Source organism: Paroedura picta, chromosome 6, assembly GCF_049243985.1.
Source record: "Paroedura picta isolate Pp20150507F chromosome 6, Ppicta_v3.0, whole genome shotgun sequence".
NCBI classification, from domain to species: Eukaryota; Metazoa; Chordata; class Lepidosauria; order Squamata; family Gekkonidae; genus Paroedura; species Paroedura picta.
In genome coordinates this window covers 100,351,148-100,371,528 of record NC_135374.1, presented here as the reverse complement: position 1 = coordinate 100,371,528, position 20,381 = coordinate 100,351,148, and the positions used below count along the sequence as shown (strand labels likewise).

Below are 20,381 nucleotides of genomic sequence, written 5' to 3'. Positions count from 1 at the left end.
TGAATGGGGTGGTAGCGAATGAGACCAGAGAAAGGAATCCATCCCTCGACAACCACCAAAATTCACAGGCATTTATCTTATTTAATAATTTCTTTCCTGGCGCTCTCAACTGAACTTTTAAACCACTGCCATGAAATAAATTCCCAAGCTGACAATTGAAGAAGACCTTTTATGGATTTTTTTTTTAAACCGTAAGATGTTGTTAGATTTCTCTGATGCACAAAGGCAACAACCTCATGTATAAGTGACTGGTAATTTTGTGAATGTAATTAATTTATTAAGGCTTACTGCACTGCATTTTGACATCACTGTGGATGCACAAAGAAGTTTTTAAAATAGCAACACACTTGCATAATGTGATTGAAAAGATGCTTTGCAGTTCTGGCTTCACAGAAACGACACCAAATGTAAGCATCTGTTGAACTTATCTCACCAGGGCTCTATTCTGCTCGAGGGAGATATCGCTTGGTTTGATGTTATTGCTTTGATAGGAAAGATGTCACCACTAATCATGAGACATAAATGGTTTATGTACAGCAATACAAGTAATTTAAGGTGATTTACATATTACTTTCTTATTGGCTAAAAAAAATCATTTTTCATACTGATGTTCTGTATCCATCTCTTAAGTGGCAGTAGGGTTTTGGCCATGACATTAACTATTTATAAAACATCTATCATCTTTCATCCAGCAGTGTCTGAATTTTATTTCAAAGAGTTACGTTTATTTCTCTGAGTAATGCCTTAAATTTATTAGAGAGCTTTTCTTCTTTAGGAGGATATTCTAAAGTTCTACCAAATTCTCTAACAGTCATCAAAAGAAAAACTGAGGTAGTCCTAGACTAACTAACATATCATTTTGAAGATTAAAAAAAAAAGAAAATAATTTATCAGTAAAGATTAGCCCAAGTTTTAGGAAAGCGTTGCGTACCCACTTCTCTGCCATTCACAGAAGAGCCTCAACTATCTAAGTTAAATTGTAAATTAAGCAATTGTGGCTAATATGGTGTTGGTTTGTTGTTGTTCTTGCCCTAACATCACGGCAGGATTTTCAAGACAAGAGGCACTTAGAGGTGGCTTCCCATTGACTCTGGTATTCTTTAGCGGTCTCCCATCCATATACTAGAGAGGACCAATGCTGCTTCGTTTCCAAGATCTGATGCAATCAGGCTAGCATGGGCTATTCAGCTGTCCATGTTGGTAAGTCCTATTTAAGGACAACTGGTGTTTAGGAGGGAGGTACATAAATATTTTGAAGTCTTAACACTGGGTTGTAAGTTAGGACTGGTCTACACAGGCAGCAAAATGTAATGTTGTTGTCCACTGGAATGTATCTCATTATACTGCAGAGGATAGATAAAAAATACCATACTAATAATTACCTGAAAATAGCAAATACACAGCATATTAAAGGCTGGACTAGAGCCTTTCTCCCTGATACTTAAAAAAATATGTAGGGAACTTTTATCTGGGGAGCAGTAAAAATATGATCCCCCCCCCGTGCACTCAGGAACCTCCCACCCTGGAACAGAACAGCATAAGGAAAATGGGGGAGGGGTTACATAACTTACAGCATGAACCAGAAGTGGCACAACACTTTGGGATTTACTCAAAACTCTATGATTAAACCATAGAGTTTGGGTTGAACTGTAGAGTATCATGCCAACATGATGACATCACTTCTGGTTTACACAGGAAACCAGCTATATCAGCTATATCTTGCTATATCAACATGATGAAATTCAGGTAGGTCTCTGCTGTGTACAATTTCCTGTCATGTGCCAACGCTGGGTAAGTTTGAGCTGATTCTACTGCCTCAAAATTATACCTTCTCCTCCTGCTATGTGTCTGGACCAGGCCTAATTCATACTGCTTTCAGGTGAACAACATTTTGTGTTAGGTGCACCCAGAGAATATGTACCCCCCAAGTGGAAGAATCTGGTATTTACAATGCGAGGGAATCCTAGTAGCCACTAGGATTCTCCTATGATGCTAACAGGTTTTACCATATAAAATGCATGCAGATGAGTGATAAAGATCCTTGGGAGAAATTACATTTACAGTTGTATTAAAGAGAGTGAAACAGCGAAGAGTTTATTTTGACTGGGGCTTCTGCTTTAAGAAATCTGTTAGACTTTAATTAACAAAAATTGTTTTATAAAAGAGAATAGTATGACCACCTTTTCTAGACCAGTGAGACTGAAGAGTAAAGTTTTCCCTCCATGTTATCTCTTCAGAGGGGGGTGGATGGGTGGGTAGGATGGGGCTGATAGGTATGTTTAAATGTTTCATCATGGAAGAGTGATGTTTCTGGGAAGGCTACTGTGTACATGGCTGTTTTGTGTAGAGAAAGAGTTTTTTAATGTGAACTTCACCGTATATCACAACCTGAAAAGTTTATCTCTTCGTTCAGCAGAATTTATCAACTTTGTGAAAGTCCAACACATATATGCTATAGCAGTGGTCCCCAACCTTTTTATCACCGGGGACCACTCAACGCTTGACAATTTTACTGAGGCCCAGTGGGGGCGGGTAGTTTACTCCTCTACTCTCAACCACTGCCCTAACGCTCTCTGACTCTGGTCACTGTGGTAATGTTTAAACATCCCTTCAAAATAAGATACAGACACGCCACAACAATGAACATAAGGAACATTTTATTTTCATGGAAATTTTTACTCATGACAACAACAAATCAATGGGAACCCTGAGCTTGTTTCTCTGCAACGAGATAGTCCCATCTGGGAGTGATGGGAGACAATGACACCCAAAGTGTGTTGTAAAGGGCCAGGGGGATGAAGTAAAGGGCCGGGGGAGAAGGCGTCCTTCGGTGCCCACCTCCAATTAGTCGACGGACGACATGTGGTCCACAGCCCACAGGTTGGGGATCGCTATTATAGGAATAGTTGGACAAAATTAGCTCAATTTAAGAACAGGCCACGTGTAGCACTACTAAATTTACTGTACATGATTATGGAGTAGGCTTGTTTTTTTTTGTTTTTTTTTACTGGCTGTTGCCATTTCTGTGAAATGACAATAAAGAATCTGGACTTTAAAAATTAAACCCCTTTCATAAAGATGATTCTGCAAGAAGAGATTAAAATATTTCAAAAATGTTGACAGACTTAAGTCACCCCATTGATGTTGTACCCAAAGTCCCTCCCAATTCCTTCCCATGTGTCTGTCTATAGTTTTTTCTCTCTCCCATAGATTATTGGTTATTCTTATAAATGCCTTGTAATCAGTGATTGATTCCTTGGCTATAAAAGGACTTGTGTCAAATAGCCTGATACATGGATCATTTTTTAATTGAACTCACATATGACAAAGTGTATATATAACTATCTGTCAAAGCAGGCTAATATATCAGATTCCACGAATCAAAGTGAGGAATTCGCTCAGCCTCTTTGGCTGAAATTCGGGAGAAAGGAGACAACTCTGGATTTTCCGAGCGACATTGCCGAACGGCTTTTGTGAGCAAGAAGCATGAGCAATGAATGTGGCTGTGGCTGGTGAAGACTTTGAAATGAAATTTTTATGTGACGCTTGTAAGATAGACAAGAGAGTGGTTGGGAACAGCCTCTGCCTTTAGTGCTCATGAAACTGAGCTTTTACATGTGTGGGGGAAGAGAAGAAGAAAAATGAGCTGGTTTGCTTTTCTGCTACCCAAAGGAGACTCAAAGTGGCTTACAATGGCCGACTTCTCCTCTCCTCACAGCAAACACCTTGTGAGGTAGATGAGGTTGAGAGAGCCTGGAGAGAACTGTTACCAGCCCAAGGTCACCCATCTGGATGCATGTGGAAGAGAGGGGAATCAAACCCAGTGCTCCAGATTAAAGGCCGCCATTCTTAACCACTACAGCAAGCTGGCTCTCAAGAGATGAGGTTTTGCCTTTCATTCATTACTGATATCCATTATGTCAGGGGTAGTCAACCTGTGGTTCTCCAGATGTTCATGGACTACAATTTCCATGAGCCCTTGCCAGCGCTTGCCACCAGAAAGTGGCTAGAGTTTTCTGGCAGGGTGCTCATGGGAATTGTAGTCCATGAACATCTGGAGGACCACAGGTTGACTACCCCTGCATTATGTGTATTGATGCACAGGGGGACTGGGGGTTGTCCACTGATACTGTCTGAGAAAGGGCCAAGAAATGTTTTCTCTGTTCACCCTGTGATTTCTGAAAATGCAGCATTTGGATTCCTTTAGTAAGGCAGGACGCAAATTAATGGAGAAAGCACAAATCATCCCGTCATCAGTAATCGGGCTTTAGACTCACCCGCAGCAGCAATCAAGAACTCAGCAGATAACGGCCTGAAGTGCTCCATGCCTCCCAACAGCTGCCAGATTTCTTCCTTGTAAAAAAGAAAAAGTTGCAGTGGCTGTTGAGCAATGAAATTGGGCACTGGACGTTTCCCATCAGGCTTTTCATATAACTCCTCAATTCCAGAGGTTCCTTATTGTGCGACTCAGCACCACTAAGGCCTAGTCAAAGAGCCCTTGCTCACCCTTCTTCTCAAGTAAAGTAAACCACAATGCATTCTCTGCCTCTTTCTCACTTGGACACATGCAAGTGAGAAAGCGGATGGGCTCTGTATAGGCCTGAGTTGCAGGATTCTTCCAGCTTAGTTGGTGAAGCTGAACTTTGAGCATACAAGTCTTTATTTCTTAAATTGCATTTACTTTATTGGCTTTCTTCCCAGTGGGGACCCAAAGTAGTTACATTGCTGTTCTCTCCTCCATTGTATCTGGAGTCGATTATGTTTGGAGGCAGTGTACAACTTTTATTTATTTAATTTAGATTCCCACACCGCCCTCCCTTGTGGTTTACAAGGAACATGAATTGCATAATACGGTACAATATAATTTGGTAACAGTATCATTAACAATGTGGCAGCTTCAACAGTGGTAACATAACATGTGTAACAGTAGATGTTTAACCACAGTAACATTACTGTCTCATCCCCTGTAGAATTAGCTATCTGGATGAGAGGGCTGTTGTTATTGGTCTCAACCCAGTGCCTGGTGGAAGAGCTCCATTTTGCAGGCCCCGCAGAACTGGGGTAGCTTCAGCAGGGCCCGGATTTCTTCTGGGATCTCACTCCACCAGGTGGGGCCAGAACTCAGAACAACCTGGCCCTGGTTGAGGCCAAACATACTTCTTTGGGGCCAGGAATCATTTGTCTTTTGCACTGAACACATCCTGCAGGTCTAAAGATTTCATTGTCAGCAAGAAACTACTTGTGGTGTCACAGAATCCCAGTGTAGATTAAGTATGATCACATATCGATTTACTGCAGCGGCACAAGGTGATTTACAGAGCCATCCTAAGCAGAATGATACCCTCATAAGCCTAAACCTCTTGACTTCAGTGAAGTTAGAAAGGTGCAGCTTTGCTTAGGATGGCATTTCTAGTAGCAGTGCTATCCTACCCAGCGGGGAAATTATAAGGATTAGATTGGCCTTATTCATATGCTTTCTATTTAGGAAGCCTGGTAGCCAATTCCAGAAATTAAAGATGAATTCTCAAACCACAATTAACATGAAACAAAACCATCTGTGCCTTGCGTTTCTTATTCTAACTATTAATAACTATTTGTAATTTCTGATCATTTTAGAGCCATTTATGCTTTATTTTTCAATATGTTTCTGATTGTTCACCGGGGAGAAAACACTATGTCTCTTTAAGATGCAGAGCTGGATTGTCGAGCTAGCCTGAAGAGGTCTCCGAAGGAAACTGGAAAAGACTTAGCTTACGCTATGGCAGCCAACTGCTAATAGTGTTCCAGATTTTGAGAATGCATTGTTTTAATGAACAGTTCTGTTGGCAGAAACAAGACTGTGGTCCAGCTTCCCATTTGGCCATCTGTAAAGATTTGTTGGTCATCATCTAGGGCTGCCTTTTCCAACCTTTTGACCAGGGATGAGCCCCTAGAATAATGTTTCAGGCTTCAAGGAGCTCTAAAAGTGGTTAGCTGGCCATGTCCCTGCCACAGCCCCAGAAATGACATCGCTGTCATGAACCATGGGCTGACCAGAAGAGAACCCCTCGCAGAGAACTACTCCATACACATGCGGTGCAAAGAAGTCAGTATGTATTGAAGGGTTCCACAAGGCAAAGTTGGACAAAGTATGACAAGAACAGGAACGCTGATAGAGACAAGTACGGATGGCCCCCTTAGGTCTATATATAGTGGGGAACAGTTTAGGCGGGAGATGTAGTTCACATAGGGAAAGCATTTGATCTAAAGGGCGTGAATCCTGGAGACATCCTGGAGTTTGTCTCCCCTGTTATCCTCGGCAGTAAATTTCCAGCCCCTACTATGCGAACCAAGGATGTGGACAGATAAGAGAGAGCTCTTTGCAGCAGGAGAGAGAGTCTCTATAGGCCATAAACCATGGTGAGAGGGAAGGCACAGAAAAAACCTAAAGAAACATGGGGGTAGGGAGGGGTAGAGGGCTCTTAGGCCCATTAAACTTCTAAATCAACGCTCTTGAGGAAATCCAGAGGGCGAGTATGACATTGCCCATGTGAGTAGGCAGTCTCAAGGACTGGGCCAAGAGACAGGAGGAGTTTTAAGCCGGGAGCAAGCATGCAGGCTCTGCGCCTCTTCCAGGGGCAGAAACCACGAGAGAACTCACACTCAAGAGGGGGAGCCATGGAAATGGCCAGTTCCCTAGTTTGTGGCTGAGGTCATTAAAGGAGGAGCAGAAAGGCCGTGGAACCCCTCTGTAGCTCCCATGGACCCTCAGGGGTTTGCTGACCCCTAGTTGGGAATCCCTGATCTAGAGACTACAAAGGGACTATCAACTGCAGAAAACAAGAGAATACACAAGAGAATGAATGGAAGGAATTGCTTTGTTCCTTCCTCTGCCAAGATTTTCCTCTTAATTCCAGTCATCCCCATTCAAAACCAGAAGATATTCCCACCCAGGCAAAAAAAAAAGAGTCGTCATGAATACCAAGAGATCCTGGTAAAACAGTCAGCAGGCTAAAGAGCCTTGCTGGGGAATCCAGGGTCTGTCAGTCCAGCATCCTGATTCCAAAAACACAAAGGCAGCAGGCTTCTTTCATTTCTTCTAGATAAACTTGTCCTGCAGAAATCCCCTTTTAAACCTATCCAGCATAGTGCCCATAACTGCATCTTTCGACTTTGAATCCTGCATTCACAGTGAAATGCAGGAGGTACCTTTGACCAATTTGAGTATATAGTCTATCCATTTGATTGGGTGACACTGAGTTTTATTACTTTGGGAGACGAAGGGGTGGGAAATGTCCACTTTCTCCACATCATACCTAGTTTTACAAATCTCTTATGTGCTCTCTGAGTTTGTGGTCTTCTTAATGGAGTGTCAAAGTGTCAAACTGTTTAGCCTTTCCGTAGTGACAGGATGCTCCAGCCCCTTGATCATTCTGGTTGCTTGCTTCATTACTTTTTCTACCTCTCCAAGAACCTTTCTGAGACCGAAGTCATCAGTATTACACATGGTTTTCCAAATTCCAGAGGGACAGCCCAGCTAGTTGGCAACAGTAAAAACAAACAAATAAAAAATCCCTATGGCATTTGAAGGATGAACAGATTATGTGTACACTTTCAAGGGTCAGAGCACACTTTCGTAAGATGCATTACCACCTAAGTAAAGGTAAAGGTAAAGGTATCCTGTGCAAGCACCAGGTCTTGTCTGACCCTTGGGGTGATGCCCTCTAGCGTTTTCATGGCAGACTCAATACAGGGTGGTTTTGCCATTTCCTTCCCCAGTCATTTCTGTTTACCGCCAGCAAGCTGGGTACTCATTTTACTGACCCCGGAAGGATGGACGGCTGAGTCGACCTTGAGCCGGCTGCTGGGTTTGATCTCCGAGCCTCATGGTCAGAGCTTCAGACAGCATGTCTGCTGCCTTACCACTCTGCGCCACAAGATCACCTGAGTAAGCAAGTGTATATACCCTCATCATAGGCAGAAAATCTTTTCAAAACAAACCCAAATGCTAAGCACGAGCTGTGGCATCCTAGAAACTGCCAAAGAACTGGAGAAACTCTGCATAGTATTACACTGTGTGTTATATTAGTATGCAGATCATGTGAATACAAGATACAACCAAATGAGTAGAAATATTCCAGATTCCACCATAGACTAATCATTGTATCTCCTTCTACTGACTGACAAAAGTCACACGGAATTCCATGGAACCAAAATGTATGCGTCTGGGGGGAGCTTACCCCCCCCCCCCAATACACACACGTACCTTCCTGGGTGGAAGCTTCCTCCCTGATCCAGTTCAGGGCAAGGAACAACAGCAGCCTGGGAAGAGGCAGTTGTCTCCAGCAGGAATGGCATAAGGGATGCGGAGGGCAGAAACCTGGGAGAACATGACGCAACAACCATCCAAGCAGTTGGGAGGAGTGTGGCTTGGGGCATGGATGCCAGTGTGGGCAGTTGTCCATGTGGAGCAACACGAAGCAGCAGAGATGGGTGTGAAGATACCAAGGCTGGCCCTGAAGCTGGTGGACTGCCCTCTAGACCACTTCTATATACAGTACATTAGGAGAAGGAGCAAAAGGAAATTGGATAGATCTTACCCTCTTCAGACCCAACTCGGCAGGAAGCACAAGCCCTTGAGGCTTCCCAGGAGGTTGGGCCTCTATGGAGAGAACCCATGGCAGGCTCCCATTGGATTTGCCAGGCAGAACTGCTTGATGTTGAAAAGAATATTTGTGTAATTTGAATTGATACCTTTGAGGCAAAATGCCTCTGGGACTGGAGGATAAAGCAGAATATAAGTTTTTTCAAAGCTGTTTACAAAACCGTAAACCGATCAAATATTTGGAGAATACATATTGAATATATTGGTATAACCAAAGGACCTCAGTCAGCTATTCTTATCTGCTTCAATTCTCAAAGGGTGTTTTTAAATTTGCAAAACTTTGTTTTGTCCAGTGCCACAGAAAGCATTGAGAATAGGAACCGTGGGGAGCTTTAATTTTGTTATTTATTCATAACAGTGACATTTTGCATCATATAAAATTAAAAACTTGAGCTTGTTCATTCCTGGCCAAGGTACCTTCAGCTACAGCCCTTTAGAACTTTAACAGCTCCTATACCATGGAGAATTTTGTTTTAAGCTGTCCCTTCAGGTCATGTGGCAATTCGTAAATGATGCATCTCAGGAACCTGGCAAATTAGTTGTGAGGCTCTTAGCAGTGAGGGCTGAGACAGTGTTACATTTGAGGGCAGTGGATGGTTAACTTTCTAGTTGGGGTCATGGAACTTTTAGATGGGACCTGAATGAAAACCTTTGTCAGTTTCTTCTCTTAATAATTTTCACATCTAGGGAGCACTTAAATAATTGAAACTGGATCCAGTAACCTCTATGGGGCTATCCGTTCAGCATCAATAAGTCCATCCTTACAAAAAAAAAATCAAGAGGCAGTTTTTGCCACAAGGCCTAGTTGAGAAGAAGAAAACGTGCCTTTCAAAATAAACACTTTGCAGGCTTTAAAGTTCCAATAATAGGTAGGTACATGATTTCAGATAGCAAAACTGCTCAGACATTGAAGAGTTAAACACCTCCCCATTCCTGCATGATCTTGAGGCAAACTGAGCTTCCATGTGCCTGCAGTTTGTTTGTTTTTTGGCTAAGTGATGATGTATGATCTACAGCATGTATTAAATCGAAATATAATAAATCAAAATATAATATTGCAAGCATGCAGCTATTAAATATCAGCTCCTGGCATGGACTGCTGATGGGAAGATGATATTTATCAATTACTGCACATTTACATGTGGCTGAGATGCCCTCTATGTCCATAACCACAGTTGCCAGTAATGATATGGTTTATCTCCTGCAACTCCCCACCATCCACCCATCCCGGCCCATTCACCAATTGCTTAATGGAGCAATACGAGAAAAGGGAAGGAGTACAGAGATGAAGGCATGGATACCATAATGTCACTTTCAGCTGAGCACCCAAAAGTCATAACATCTAGGATGCTCTAGGAACTTCCCCCAAATGCAGGTTTTGATCATAGCAACTGAGGAATCCCTAGATTGTCACTTCCTCTATGATATGACTTTCATGGTGTCTCCACTATAGACCTCCCATACGCCATCCAAAAATGCTTTAAGGGATTATAGGGATTGTCAGTGAAAGGCTAGCAGCAACCCTAAGTCCCAGTGCAGTAGCCAGGTTTTCCTGCCAGCAGACTTCCTCATTTGCCATCCCCCATGATATCTGTTACAAAAGTAAACAAATATTCAGGTGCATATTCTATCAGGCCCATAGCCAGAAATGTTTGATGTGGAAACACATCTTATCTCGTGCTCAGGAGGGTGAAAGCAATGGAAATTACTACAGAAGTGACGTTCCCACCCCATGGCAGAGAAGCACTCACCCAGTGCAGCTGAGCCCTGTGAGGAAGAGGCTCATGGCCTTGGTGGTGGGATCCTGCAGAGGTGAGCCAGGGCCTCCTTCCCTATTCCAGGCACATTGCAAGGTGGCTCCGGCAGTGACTGGAAGGTGGGCGAGATGATGCCCATTTTTAGCTCAGCTTCCTGCTGTGGGTACCACATTCATGCAGGAGGGGAGTGAATGCGGAATCCATGCCTGGGAGCTAAGCTACACTCTGGCCCAGCCAGCGGGAAGCCAGGTGCCTACTCTGCCATGGCCCCACTACACACACTGTCCTCCTGGACTCTGGGGCTAGTAGCAAGAGACCAACCATGACTGGGAGATCCCGGTTCAGATGAGTCCATACTTACTCTAAGCATCTCTGTCATGGCCATGTCCCCTTGGAGGTCTCCCGGAATTGGGCCAGAGTCTAGGCATGTCTGGGAGAGGCTGCTGCAGACGTGACATACACGGTGACCCCAACAGCCCTGGGACCATGGCGCAGCTTCAGCCACACCAAGGATAGCAGGAAGATGTAGAGTGTTTCCACATAACCTGCTCCAATCTGATTCTTGCTAAGAAAATGGTTTGGAGGGGGTAATTATTTGTATTAAGGGGGCAGGGGAGGCACCAGCCTACTATTTTAAATGGGCTGATTTTGAAAGCAGTTGTCCCTAGCTGTGCATGGGCAGTAACCGGACTTAAAGAAAACCTGGGAGGGTGCGCAGAGACAGAGCAACTTGGCTTACTCCCTTGTAAACCTGACTCTCACAGGCTTAGCCATGTGTCAGTCTTCTCTGGGCACTTTTTGGCCCACACACCTTGGCAGGGCATGGACAAGCAATAGTTGTAGCTACCACTACATAAGTTTGAGATTCACCCCACTGCTGTTCACCGCTCCAGATTGGCCGTCACCATTTATTTGCATTGCCGCCATTAAAGGCTGGAGACCAGTGCCCGTGGGGGCTTTTATTGGCTGCTCCACCATAGCTACTGCACCTGCCAGGTTGTCAAACTTTGGGGCAGATCTTCTCCTCCTCTTTATCTTGGTGGGGGAGCATTGGAAAGGGGAAGGTCATGCAAGGCAAGGGGGAGGCTGGCTAGCTGGTTGCAGAAGACTGAGAGGTAGAAGCTGTGCAGGTAGCTTTGCAAAACAATGAAGCTTTCTAGCCCAGAGCCCTGTCCAAAGGAAACTCTGCTGCAGAAAAGAGGCACCAGCCAGCCAGCCAATGTGCTGTGGCACAGAACACGCCTCCCCGCATGGAAGGGGACTTGCCTTTAGGCTCCTCCTACAGCAGGAAGGCTGTAGGAGGAAACCAACTATGTCATTAGAAGGCAAGATATTATGGGTAAAGTTCACTTACTTTGGACACATCATGCGATCAGACTCGTGAGAAAAATCATGAATGCTTGGCATGGTCAGCGGCAAAAGGACACGTGGTCGCCAAAGGATCCGCCAGCTCGACACAATCAAAGCTGATACAGGGATGACCATGGACCAACTAAAAGAAGCAGTCATTGACAGAAACGTAAGGAGAAAACTTTCCTATAGAATCACTGAAGGTTGGACTCAACTGAACGGATAACATCATCATCATCACAGCAGGAAGGCAGGGTACATTTTGGCTGGGGTGTTGCCTCCTGTTAGCCCCCATGCAGCTAAGGTCTTGTGTTCTATATGCTTATTGTTTTACCTACCAGAGGTCTGAGACCTCACACTGATCTGTGTGAACTAAGATATATTCTAGAATGTTCAGCTCTCTGATCCTTTTTCCAAGCCTTCTTTGCTTACAGGAGCAGCCTGGCTTGTCTGATCCAACATCTCATTTACTTCAGCTTTCTCCAAGGCTCCAAAACATACCTGAGTGAAGCATCAGGGGCCAAATATGAAAGCTCATATGTCTCATCCTTCTGGAATGTTTAAAGAACTGCAGATGCTTCTAAGATGGCTGCAGTGGCCACAGGATGGACCTGTGCTTATGTCACTTGTCATCTGGCCCCCTGAGTTGTATAATACGTGAAATTCAGCTCTTCTTTTGTGATTTTGAGTGTTAGCTCATACCTTTTTGTGTAAGTCCCTGCCAGCGCCGAGTCAAAGGAGTGGGGTGCTTCATGATTTGTCAAGAGGCCCGAAAGTATGTCCATTACTTGTATAATCTATGTTGAATGATTAATGTTTGTAAATTAATGTGTTTAAATTATATATGCACCAACCGTGCTGTGCATGGCATGCATACCCAATGGATGGGGCTTAATTGCCCATCCTGTGAGGAAAAATTGAATACAGATATGTAACAGTGTCTCCTATGCAGGCAGGAGACTTGGGACGGGAACAAGGGCATGATAAGAAATATATTCCAGACCATACGTTTGCGGGCCATAAGAAGCTGACTGGAACGTTGCTGCGTACGAGGCTGAGAAGCTGCTTCAATTCAGCCATTTAGAAAGGCAATAATTCCCAAGAAATGCAAATCGTAGAGTATATCACTATTATAATAAAACGAATGAATGGAGAGAGGAACAAGGGGGAGGTAGCAGAGAGGCTGGCCCACTCTGTCGCCTGTGAGCCGTCGGTGAAGTACGGATGGTATCAGTCATGGCCAATCAGACTGTCCTTGTAATGTCCAGAATGCTAAAGACATTTCATAATTAAGTAACGAGGCATGCCAGGCAGCGCTTGAACCAAAGTCGATTAATTTATGCAAATTGTGCTGTTGCAAGACAAGCGAATGAAGGGGCAATTGCCACTGATTCAGCCAAGTGTGAATTAATCCTCGCTGGGTCACATGACAGAACCTCTTATTGTGGGTTTTATAAAGATGTTTAAAATATTGATATTGTTAATTAAGAGATAGATTTCTAGGCCATGACTGAACTTAGCTTCATCATGCTCACATAGTATTTTTGAGCAATGGATTTTGCTATGCTTTGTCCATTGGTCATGATTCTTAGAACTTCAGGCGCCATTTTTTTTTCACAACTGGGTTTCCATTGATCCTGGCGTTTTTTTCGGGATCATTTAAATGTCTGCATTCATTTGCATTGTCATGAACCCCAATTCATGCCAGCTAAGTTTCGTTTCTCGCAAGCCTCTTCGCTTCTCACCAGCCTGGTAAAGCCAAGGCCATAAACCCATAAATCTGCCTGTGGGCTCCTAGCCTCCCTTCCCTTTCCCAGCGGGAGTCTTCCGTTGCTGATGTATCAATCTCACTATAAGTGTCCTTGTGGAGACAGCCCAAGTCTCAACAATGTGGCAACAACTTAGATAAGATTCCTGGACATCTGGTGTCTTGGGAATCAACTCACCTTTACTGCCCTTTCACTCTCCTGCCAAAATGCCTATGTACCCCTCCCTTATGTACAGGGCTCTATATCTGCCTTGGGTTTCCTATTGCTCTTTGTTATTATTAAGATCTTTGCTTAGGAAGATCTTGGCTTGCTTTAGCATTCTGTGGACTCTGTTTAATAAAGCTCTCTTTGGATTTACAACAACCTGTTGGATCTCGGATGTGTCTTTATCTTGGACTCTGCAGGCTAAGCTCAGCCTGGTTCCTGACATGCATTCATTCCTGGCCATGGGCCACATTGGAAATCATACAAAGAAATTATTTGATTTTATAAATTAGTTGGTCAAATTTAGCAAGGATAGGAAATTTCCTTCTGGTTACTTCGCCATAGCTCATAGTGCTCTGGAATGTTCTTTCCCAAACCCTTCATCAGAATTTAGCATGGGGGTATCTTTTTGTTGTTGCCAAAGAGACTTTTTCAAGGCCGGAGGAAAAAGGAGAAATTTAGTCCCGCTTTCTCTAGTAGCCTTTTCCTCACCTTGCTCTCACTGGGTCTCCATCCTCTTTGTTGGTTTATTCTTCCAACAGCATTGATAAAGTACTTTGGAGGTGACAGACACTGGGCATACATGTAGGACATGGATTTCCTTCCTGACAGATGGTCTTTCTTTCTTTCTTTCTTTCTTTCTTTCTTTCTTTCTTTCTTTCTTTCTTTCTTTCTTTCTTTCTTTCTTTCTTTCTTTCTTTCTTTCTTTCTTTCTTTCTTTCTTTCTTTCTTGGATTTATATAACTGCCGCTCGCAGCATTTTACAGGTATGTAAAATACAGATCCAGTCCATAAAACAACATTGTCAACAGTATAAAACAATCCCCCCATTAAAATATAACCCTAGAACTCTACAATATTACAGATGGCGGTAATAATTAACAACCAAAATCATTCCCCACACAGGGAACCATTGGGCTGGTCTAAAATCAGGCAGATCTCAACAAACGGAGATGATATCAGAAGGGATTGATCACCTCACAGATCAGGCACAGTCTGATACCAGCACAAAACCCCTAAGGGGAAGGGGGGACCTGGTCTTGAGGAACCATTCCTGGAAATAGGTACAAAAAGGACGTGCCCCCTTCAGGTTTTTTGCTGTACTACTATAGGGTTCTAAATCATTACTGTGTACAAAGTCAGAAAGGCTGGTCTTCCAGGACCCCTGGGGAAAGTGTTTTCCCTGCGAAAATAGCCCCATGATTGTTCTGATAATATTATTATTTATTTATTTATTATTTAATTTTTAGACCGCCCTTCTCCCAATAGGTCTCAGGGCGGTTTACAACATAAAACACAATAAAATCCCCATAAAAACCCCAATTAAAAGTTACATATAACATATAGCGGCGGTAGTCACAATTCTGATCTTAGTTCAGCCTGGTGGAGAGAATAATGTTCAGAAGAAGAATAGAAAAGTCAAACTTTTTATTGTAGGCAGCCGTGAGCCTTTAGGCAATATATATATGAAGTTGTCTGTTGATTTTGTCGCCTGATACCTGGACTGCCTTCCTTCCAAGCTCCTATTGTGTTACTTCATAATAAATAAAGAGATGTCTTCAAATCTCTTTTTGAATGATATCATGTTTCCTGTGATCACTTTCGCTGCACCATAAGTCTTCTTCTCCGAAGTGACATGAAGTCCAAGGATGCCATATACTTTGCAGAGCCGGTTCTTTAAGAGCACCTCACAAGGACTGGATTCATCCTGCTTGGTTTGCAAGTTACAGGTCCACCTTCATGCTGTTTGAATCTTTATATCCTGATGAATATCACAATGACCTTGGCTTCTCCCTCTTGTCCTTCTTCACTCTGCCTCCATGTATCTGTGTTAATACCATAGTCACCTTATGAATTAAGGTGACCTTATGAATTAACAACCTCCAAAATGTCCTATTATTAACAGCCTTGCTCTAGTCTCTCAAACAGAGGGCAGTGGCTTCCTTTACCGAGTCAATCCATCTCATATTGGATCATCCTTTTTTCCTGTTGCCTTCAACTTTTCCTAACGTTATTGTCTTTTCTGGTGATTCTGGTCATCTCATAATGGGACCAAAGTACAATCACCTCAGTTTAGTCATTTTAGTTCGTAGGCAGAAATCAAGCTTGATTTGATCCTAGGCTTTAGGAAAGAGTCAATGGAAATTTCTTTAACCCTTTTCTCATCGAATGCAAATTATGTGACCACTGGCTATCTGTGTTAAGATGATGAAGCAACTTTACTGATCACGGAGATCAGAGACCTGATGGTAGAGGCAATTACTACCATGCTCTAAGAGTAACTTTCCAGAGGCCCATCTCCTGCAGTTCTATCGTTGCCTCAACATTGTCTTCTAAACAGAGCCAGTCTCTACCTCTTGCTCGCTAGCTTGTGGTCATCATCGTGGAAAGAGTTTGTTCTCCTGCCTCATCCTCAGTGGAATTTCCCTTGATAGTTCAGGATAGAGCGACAATCATGTCATAAATAGTTGTTTTATCACAAAGACTTCACTATAATAAAAACCTCTTTAAGAAAAACAGCACATCCTGGTAGAAAAATTCTAATATCCTGACCATCTTTGCTCCACTTGAATAGCTCGTGATTAAAAGTTTGCAACCTTGATTCTCCTCCCCAGTTTGAGAAATGGCCAGGCAGTGTCCACAGTGATTAAATATTCCCCATTTTGTAATTATTTTGTAACTTTTGTTCTGCTTTTCACTCACTCCAAAATTATCATAAAATTTTGAAAGATATCCTTGGTGCAGAATATGTCCATAAAATATTAAATATTCAATTTTCCTCTATCATGGCTTGAAAAATTCATAATTACATGATGATCCACATAATAACTCATTCTGAAAAGTCATATATGGCGCTCCCCCTGTGACTGAGTTAATAATTTACTGCTGTGTGGGATTTTCACTCCACACTGTTAGTCTTGGAAACATTTATTAAGCAAATGTTCATTTGCAAAGATCAGTATGTGAATGAAGAGGGTAAGAATTTAACGAGGAGTGACAGACAGGTGAACTGATTCCACCACAGTTCGTTACTATGAGAGAAAGCAGATAGCTTTATCTTTCACTGCCCCAATAGACACATGAAATAAAATATAGAAGACAGGGAGTAGTGGGAGGAGGAAGAGGGAGAATCTTTGCTAGAAGGACCAACAGAGGAATAAATCACAGCCAGTCAAGAGCTTCACCCAGTCCACTGGAAACAGCAGTTCCAGTATCTGATCCCTGTCCTATATTAAGATCTTTGCATGTTTGGAATGGCAAGAAAAGATGTTACTGGTTTCTGAAATATTTAAGCTTAGGAGTATTAGTACAGGGGAGCAGGGTGTTAAACATAACATTTTAAAACATTTAAATGCATTTGTATTAGTTCTGGAAAATTTAAAATATGAAGTGAAGATGGATTGATTAGCGTAACTTTATATGTTAGGGGCTTTGACTCAGTGGTAGATCATTAGTTTTGCATCATAAGGTCCCAGGTTCAGTCCTTGTTGTCTCCAAGTAAAAGGAGTAGTTGATGTGAAAGATCTCTCCCAGAGGTACAGTCAGAGAGACCAAAAGATTGACTCGGCATAAAGGTAGATTTGTGTATTCTTATAAATATGTGTGTCTGTGTTGCTGGCAAACTTCACTTGGAGCAAGTTCCTGCACACTTCATGGGTGTGAGTAGACCACAGAGTCTCTATTAAACAACCTCTTTATATTTTGGGCGGTTGATTGCATGTTTCTACTGTAAATTAGTTCATCACACGCAGTTGTCCAAACGTGCTGTCATTTAGTTAATGTACTAACAGGTCCCAGAGTGTGATAGGGAGACAGCTAGCAATCTTGCCAAAACTGAAAAAGTTTGGGTTTGGTCACCACCTGGGTGGGAAGCCTTCCCAAGAATACTTTGTGAGACAACTGGAGTTCCATGATGGAGAGAACTGGATGTGAACGTAAGAAATATGGATGCAGAAAAGGGAGCGTTTAACTTACCAGGGAACTTCCCCATTGGTCTGCTGCAGGGGTAGTCAAACTGCGGCCCTCCAGATGTCCATGGACTACAATTCCCAGGAGCCCACTGCCAGCGTTTGCTGGCAGGGGGCTCCTGGGAATTGTAGTCCATGGACATCTGGAGGGCCGCAGTTTGACTACCCCTGGTCTGCTGCCTTGTGAAGCCATTGGCATGTAGGAGCCAGCCGAGCTGAGTCCCAGAAGTACGAACAGCTTGGTTTGAAGCCCACATTTCTCCCACATTGCTCTTCAGCTCAGTTGGCTCTTGGGGCCTTTTAACTTTCCAATCTTCCCCTGAATGAAACTGACAACTGCCTGAAAAGAGCCCTATCCCTTTAACATGCTTAATGAGTTTTACGTTCCAGGTGAAGTTATTTATCTCCATGCCATGAAAAGCTTCAGTCGCTCATTTCCACACACTGAGCTTCTATTAAAAGGACAGAACATTGTCATCCGGGCCTGTTAGCAACCCTACCGTGAATGCATGAACCATTGGGGAACTTGGTTAAATTAATGTGCAGGCGGGAGGGTTCTTAATTTGTACCCTTTGATTGTCCCTACAAAACCTCTGCTACTCTTCCCCCAGGTTGTGTGGCTTTAGCACTCAGGTGTTTATTCATTTGCTAGCATCAAAGCCCATTGCATCTAAAAATACAATGAGCGCTAGCCCCTGCCCCGGGCAGGCCAGCTGAGGCCTGAAGAGGCCTCAGATGGTCATTATTGTGGGGAGGGGATGCCCTGGCAGGGACTCTGCTACTCCCCCCCCCACCTCACCCAAAAGCCGCACAAGGCCTGCAGGGGCCTCAGTGTTCCATTTTTGGGTGGGGTGGAAGTGCCGGCAGGGACTCCATTCCTCCCCCCACTGCCCCGGGCAGCCCTGCCAAGGCTTGGTGGGGCTGCTTGGGGTGGGGGCAAGTGCTGGTGGGGCTCCCTCCCTCCTCCCCCACCCCCCACTCCATATGGCTTGCAATCCCAGGCCCTCTGCCCTCCATCCCAGATTTTTCCCTTTTGATTCCTATTCTTCTAACAATGTACTACGGACATATTACCTAGAGCTGTAATATTCCTTTTGAGCAATTTAGATATATACACTATTATCGACTCTGTATTCCCCCCTTCCGTGTATATTCCTTGCCTTTACATACTCTGTGTTCTTTGCTTTTTGCAAGCCTTCCCTGCCCACACGATACACTAGTTCAAAAGACTGTATCTGTTTGTTGTCTACCTTCCAGCTGATGTGGTCTATCCCTCCCTGCCACCAAATCCTGCCCACTCCCAGGTCCACCCCCAAAGTCTCAGGTATTTCCTAACCCAGAAGAAGAGTTGGTTCTTATACCCTGATTTTTACCGCCCAAAGAAATCTCAAAGCAGCTTACAACCCCCTTTCCTTTCCCCACAACAGACACCCTGTGAGGTAGGTGAGGCTGAGAGAGCCCTGATATTACTGCTCAGTCAGAAGAGCACTATCAAGGCTGGGATAAGCCCAAAATCATTCAGCTGGCTGCATGAGGGGGAGGAGTGGGGCATCAATCCTGGCAGAGAAGCCACTGCTCTTAACTACTACAGCATGTTGGCGCTCTGCTACTCTACAGCTGTATTATTGTAAGTTTCTGTCATTATGGTCAAGTTCATATTTTTCCACTTGTAAGTGGAATATATCCACAGAAAATATTCTGCTTCTCTCAATTTTTCCTTCTGCTCCTTTGCGTTCAGGTGAATTATCCCCCCCCCCCAAGAAATATAGTTCTTACTATATTTTTGGTGCACTCCTGTATCTGAATCAGTGACTAATTGTCATATTGTGTTCCCTTGGGGAGATGGATGGAAATGACAATCCTGATTTCATTTTGTAGCCAGCCCAAGCTACTGCTATTTTTAAAAAAAAATTCTTCATAATAATGTGATGCATCTCAAATGATTCAAAACGGGCAAAAAGGTAAAGGTAAAGGTATCCCCTGTGCAAGCACCGAGTCATGTCTGACCCTTGGGGTGACGCCCTCTAGCGTTTTCATGGCAGACTCAATACGGGGTGGTTTGCCAGTGCCTTCCCCAGTCATTACCGTTTACCCCCCAGCAAGCTGGGTACTCATTTTACCGACCTCGGAAGGATGGAAGGCTGAGTCAACCTTGAGCCGGCTGCTGGGATTGAACTCCCAACCTTATGGGCAGAAAGCTTCAGACAGCATATCGCTGCCTTACCACTCTGCGCCACAAGAGGCTCTATTAAGAGTCAATCTCATGTCCCTGTATTTTTGGGCTCAAAATGAAACTCAGAGCACCAGGACTTCATCCTCTGATCCTTTAAGCCCCCTACAATCCAGTTAGCACAAAATCACCAAGACAGACTTGCAAGCCTGGGTTTCTCCCCCAAATTATCTATTCAGACTGGATGAAGATCAGGCAAAACGAGTTCTCAGGAAAAAAAAGTACAGGATTGCAAAAGACAAATGGACTTAGCAAATGCTCCAGCCTTTCTCTCATCAACATCCACAAGGTACATATTAAAATGAGCTGCCTGCCTCTCATCAATTGACATCAACAAATACAGGAGAGCACTAACATTAGCAAGATGTTCGGCCATGCCCAACACATTTCTGGAGAGAAGATGTACAAGAATACCAGTCTCAGAGAGATTGTGCACCTGTTCACTAATGGAAGTGGAAT

General features: G+C 43.6%; 2 long non-coding RNA genes across 2 annotated transcripts in view; one reads left to right on the top strand and one right to left on the bottom strand.

Moving 5' to 3' along the window:
* The window catches only part of LOC143840750 (uncharacterized), a 226,563-nt gene that overhangs the window by 29,607 nt on the left and 176,575 nt on the right, over positions 1-20,381 (bottom strand). Inside the window, exon 3 of the long non-coding RNA XR_013232375.1 lies at positions 4,278-4,353. This is a non-coding gene — a long non-coding RNA (uncharacterized LOC143840750). The remainder of the gene's footprint in view (positions 1-4,277; positions 4,354-20,381) is intronic.
* LOC143840749 (uncharacterized) overlaps positions 1-20,381 on the top strand; it is an 81,384-nt gene that overhangs the window by 54,326 nt on the left and 6,677 nt on the right. The window lies entirely within an intron of this gene.